The following is a 6301-nucleotide window of genomic DNA, read 5'->3' as shown; positions in this document are numbered from 1 at the left end:
AACTTAATAAGAATGAGATGTTGCACTCAACCAAGTATGAGACATGCCTTGTTTTGGAAATCAAATATTTCTTTCTTTCTTTTTAAATTGGGAGCAAAATTTTCTTTGAATGATAGATGCATGTCCAAATATATGATGATATCTTATATTGGTTCACATTAAGATTTAGCAACATGTCAGACCAATAGAAATGCTACTTTTAGGAAGAAAATAATCAGAATGGATACTTGAACTTAGCACATTCACATAAACTTATTAACTCAATATTTTTAGAACCCAAAACCTTACTTGATGAAATTACCGAAAGAAAAACTACCAAAAATAAAAATAAAAGCAAAAGAAAAAAGAGTGAATAAAAGATTGTGTTAGGAGTGCAATGGTTAGGGCAAAAGCTTAACTTGTTCTTCAGTTTTCAGACGATTTACCTCATCATCACGTCTCTTGTTAATTGGATGAAGTATATGGTCTCGATCTCTCAAGAGCCAAAGGAAAAGGACTATCCACCGAGAAACTGCCGGAGATTTGTCTGTTGAACAAATCAAAGGCGTCGGGAGACACTACAGATGACGATAGCTTTGTATGTTATAGGAGGATATGGGGTTTAACCCTGGAAAAGTTGGGTGGTGGGGTTTCTGGGTTAAGTGAGGTGAGACGCCAGAGAGAGATGACGGACGGTCACTGGGTTAGCTCTTGTGACTTTTTTTTTTTTTTGCGTGTAGGGGGAGAGGATAGAGTGACCTTTGGTTTTTTATATGTTGTTGGTGATTCGTTCTGATCTTGTTAAAGATGGGGAAAAAATTAATAGAAGATAAAAATAAAAATTATGTGGATAGTTTTTTTAAAATAAAGAAAACTAAAGAACTGTTATGAAAAATTAATTATTAGAAAAGACAACTAATTACACAATTATTAAGAAGGACTAAATTTTTTTTAATATTTATGATAGCTAAAAAAAGAACTAAATATTGAGAAAAATATATTATTATATAATTTTTTTATTTATTTCTAAGTTTTTTATATCAGTAAATTTTATTTCTCCCAAAGTTTAAGTAATTTTCACAATTTTTTCATTTTTTTGCTATTGATAATCAGAGGGAAAATGATGGAAAATCATAGAAAATAAATAAATAAATAAATAAATAATGAAAATGTTAGTTAATATTAAAAAGATTAACATAAAAATTATGAAAAATAACTAAAATATTAATTAAGAATATATTTATTTTTTATAAAAAATTTGGTCCTTCCTCTTAAATATGATTCATGCTAAAAGAAAAATTAATTATTGTTAATAATTTTGGTATTAATAGTCCATTTTAATGATTAAATCTTCCTAATAATCCTTTAAAGTAATTTTTCATTTTTTCTTATATCTACCGGATGAATAATTTTTATAACATAAAAAAAGGTAGACTTGATCTAGATGATAATTGTTTATATGTATTCTAGAATAAAGTTTCTAATTAATTCACAAACAAAAAAAAAAGAATTAAATATATGAATTATTTAATTAACCAAACAAAAGCAACATCCACTGTTAATGACTATCACAAAGAAAAAAAAATCAGCAACGCAGCAATTAATTTGAATAAATTGGTAACCATGAGGAAAGTGAACTCGTATTTACAGCACAAAAAAATCAAAAAAATTAACCTGGAAAAATAACAACTAACGTTAAGACTTAAACTAAAGAAGAAATGAAGAGGAGGCTCGATGATAACCTAAGTTGCAGAATTTTGTGATTTCTGGTATGTGCACACGGACACCTCTGCGGAAATTTCAACCTGTGCGCATGCACAGACCTGTGCGTCCGCACACGCAAAGGCAGACAGTCTGCTTGCTGCGCTAGCACTGCTTGTGCGCGTACACACCAATGAGAAATTGCAACCTGTGCACACGCACATGTTGGGAAGGCCAGTTTGTTGGAGGCGCTAGCACAGGTTGTGCGAGTGAACAAACATTAACAATTTTGACACCTGTGCGTACGCAAACCTCTATGCGTACGCACACTTTTGAAAACTCTTCTGGGCGTGCGCGCACATACCCCTGTGCGTACGCACATGCCCTGTTTCTCAAAATTTTACTTTGTTTTCAACTATTCTACCTTCCCTACAAGCTTCTATAACACCATTTTAGGACTCGTGGGTTTAGTTTTGGACATTTAAAACATGGGAAAGAACTTAATGGCTTTAGATGATATTATATAGGAAACTTAGAAAATGAAGGCCTAGGTTTCGGGTGTACTGAGGATGGCTCGATGGTATGTAATGAATAGTTGATGTATGAGATAGGAATTAAGGAACGATTGAGTTCGGAATAAAAATGTGATTTGACAGTGGTTGAGATGAGTCGAGGACTCGAATGTGTGATGAGGAATCGCTGATGTATTGAAAATGTTTTCTGAAAAACCACTGCACTATAGTTTTATATTGAGATTATGAGACACTATGCGCCCAGCAGGGACGGCGGTTGGATCCTGCCTGTCGAGGTAATGGCGGCAGCGTAAGGGCGGTGGTTCGTCCCGCTTGCATTGAGACATTAGGCCCGTGGCAAGAGTATTCTGCTCGCATCCCTTCGGATCAATAAAGCGTGCAGGCGAAAATTCTGGACAGTGATTCAAGCACTATATCTCGGGGGTTCTGGTGGACGAAATTTTGGAGATGCTTTGTCCTTTGAACTTCAACTCTTCCTTGAAATCCTCTTCTCACACGCAAGTTCCTTCCATGGCAAGCTCTATGTAGGGTGTCACCGTTGTCAGTGGCTACCTCCCATCCTCTCAGTGAAAACGTTCCTATGCTCTGTCACAGCACGGCTAATCATCTGTCGGTTCTCAATCAGGTTGGAATAGAATCCATTGATTCTTTTGCGTCTGTCACTAACGCCCAGCCCTCAGGAGTTTGAAGCACGTCACAGTCATTCAATCCCAGAATCCTACTCGGAATACCACAGACAAGGTTTAGACTTTCCGGATTCTCATGAATACCGCCATCAATCCAGCTTATACCACGAAGATTCTGATTAGGGAAGCTAAGAGACATTCATTCAATCTGATGTAGAACGGAGGTGGTTGTCAGGCACACGTTCATGGGTTGAGGAAGGTGATGAGTGTCACGGATCATCACCTTCTTCACAATTAAGCGCGAATAAACATCTTAGATAAGAACAAGCGTGTTTGAATGGAAAACAAAGGAATTGTATTAAATCATCGAGACGCTGCAGAGCTCCTCACCCCCAACAATGGAGTTTAGAGACTCATGCCGTCACAAAGTATGTAATTCAGATCTGAAAATGTCATTAGGTACAAAAAATGTCTGTAAAAGTTGTTTAAATAGTAAACTAGTAACCTAGGTTTACAGAAAATGAATAAACTAAGATAATTGGTGCAGAAATCCACTTCTGGGGCCCACTTGGTGTGTGTTGGGGCTGAGACTAAAGCTTTCCACGTGTAAATACCTTTCTTGGCGTCAAACTCCAGGTTATGACGTGTTTTGGGCGTTCAACTCCGGATCATGACGTTTTTTTGGCGTTTAACTCCAGACAGCAGCATGAACTTGGCGTTTAACGCCAAGTTACGTCGTCTATCCTTGCGCAAAATATGGACTATTATATATTGCTGGAAAGCCCTGGATGTCTACTTTCCAACGCCGTTGAGAGCGCGCCAATTGGACTCCTGTAGCTCCAGAAAATCCATTTCGAGTGCAGGGAGGTCAGGATCCAACAGCATCAGCAGTCCTTTTTCAGCCTAAGTCAGATTTTTGCTCAACTCCCTCAATTTCCACCAGAAAATACCTGAAATCACAGAAAAACACACAAACTCATAGTAAAGTCCAGAAATATGATTTTTGCCTAAAAACTAATATTATTTTACTAAAAACTAACTGAAACATGCTAAAATCTACATGAAATTACCCCCAAAAAGCGTATAAAATATCCGCTCATCACAACACCAAACTTAAACTGTTGCTTGTCCTCAAGCAACTAGATGAATAAAATAGGTTCTAACAGAAATTAAGAAGTAATAATATTTTAGAGTTTTAAATGAAGCTCAGATTCTTATTAGATGAGCGGGGCTTGTAGCTTTTTGTTTCTGAACAGTTTTGGCATCTCCCTGTATCTTCTAAATTTCAGAATGATTGGCATCCTTAGGAACTCAGAATTCAGATAGTGTTATTGACTCTCCTAGTGTAGTATGTTGATTCTTGAACACAGTTATTTTATGAGTCTTGGCTGTGGCCCTAAGCACTTTGTTTTCCAGTATTACCACCGGATACAAAAATGCCACAGACACATAACTGGGTGAACCTTTTCAGATTGTGACTCAGCTTTGCTAGAGTCCCCAATTAGTGGTGTCCAGAGCTCTTAAGCACACTCCTTTGCTTCAGATCACGACTTTAACCACTCAGTCTCAAGCTTGTAACTTGAACCTGCATGCCACAAGCACATGGTTAGGGACAGCTTGGTTTAGCCGCTTAGGCCTGGATTTTAATTCCTTGGGCCCTCCTATCCATTGATGCTCAAAGCCTTGGATCCTTTTTACTCTTGCCTAGTACTCATGGCTTGTGAATATTGTGTAAAATTTTTTTTTTTGAACTACTTTTTCTTGCTTCAAGAATCAATTTCATGATTTTTCAGATCATCAATAATATTTTTCATGTTCCTCATCCTTTCAAGAGCCAATATTCATCAAATTCAAAGTACATATTATGCACTGTTCAAGCATTCATTCAGAGAACAAAAAGTATTGCCACCACATATAATTAATTATAGTCTTTATTACTAAGAACTCATAAATATAGATTACTTCTTTATTCTAAAAAAATTCTACTACTTTATTCATGCCTGATGATGATGAGAAAAATAAATTATAGCTTAATTGGAAATAAAATCAAAATAGACATACTAATTACTACTAAATATCTCCTAAGGTGAAAATTAAAAAAAACTATCACTAAATTAAAGCAGGAAAATTGGAACTCAGCAACCTTTTGTTTTGAGGAGGGGATGTTCCTCTAATCTCTGGGGTGTTGTTCAAGGATTAATTTTTGGCGCTTCAGCTCCCTCAGATCACGCCCTTGCTCCTCCTGTTCCTTGAGCAGTTTGCAGATCATGCTACTTTGATTATTCTGTTCTTCCTTTATTTGATCCATAGCTTCTTGCAATCTGGAAATAGAAGCCTCAAGATGTTCCCAATATTCGAATTGGGGCAGTTCTGGGAGGGCCTCTTGTGCTCTCCTCTTGGTTGAATCATCTTGTTGCTGTTGTCTGACCATTGATATTCCAGTAATGGGCTTTTCAATTAGGATATACTCAGTTATTCCCATCTTTACTCCAGCATCTTTGCAGAGCATAGAGATTAAGCTTGGATAGGCCAATCTGGCATCCTTAGAGTTCCTGTTTGCTACTTTGTATAGCTCACATGAGATCAGCTGATGGACTTCTACCTCTTTTCCCAACATGATGCAGTGAATCATGACAGCTCTTTTGATGGTTACTTCAGAACGGTTGCTGGTGGGCAATATGGAACGCCCAATGAAATCCAGCCAGCCTCTGGCTACTGGTTTTAGATCCTCCCTTTTTAGTTGAACTGGGACGCCAGTCGTGCTGGTAGTCCACTTGGCTCCAGGGATGCATATATCCTCCAGAATCTTGTCCAACCCTTTATTGACCCTCATCATTCTCCTATTAAAGGAGTCTGGGTCATCTTTCAGTTGAGGAATCTTGAATATCTCCCTGATCTTGTCAGAATTAGTATGAATGATCTTTCCTCTGACTAAGGTCTGATGGTCAAAGAGAGCAGCTCCAATTAGTCTTTGCCTGTCTGTCTGCCATAGATTAGCATAGAACTCTTGAACCATGTTTCTTCCCACTTTTGTTTCAGGATTGGCCAGAATTTCCCAATGCCTGTTTCGGATTTGCTCTTGGATCTCCGGATATTCATCTTCTTTCAGATCAAATCTGACTTCCGGGATCACTGATCTGTGACTCATTATCTTGTAGTAATGGTCTGCATGTTCTTTAGTTAAGAACTTCCCTTGATTCTAAAGTGGCTTTGGAGTACTTTCTTTCTTGCCTTTTGGGTTGGGTTGTTTCCCTTTAGGAGCCATGATCAAGAGACACAATAGTTTTTGTGATCACGGGTAGAACACACCAAACTTAGAGCTTTGCTTGTCCTCAAGCAAAAAGAGAAGAAAGAAGAGGGATAGGAGGAGAGCAGTGTGGAATGGTGATGATGAGGAGGGCGCCGAACACAAGATATAGGGAGGGGGGTGGGAAATTTTCGAAAAATAAGAAAGAGATAAGA

The sequence above is a fragment of the Arachis stenosperma genome, chromosome 7, assembly GCF_014773155.1.
Source record: "Arachis stenosperma cultivar V10309 chromosome 7, arast.V10309.gnm1.PFL2, whole genome shotgun sequence".
NCBI classification, from domain to species: domain Eukaryota; kingdom Viridiplantae; phylum Streptophyta; class Magnoliopsida; order Fabales; family Fabaceae; genus Arachis; species Arachis stenosperma.
This window is presented reverse-complemented; position numbering follows the sequence as displayed.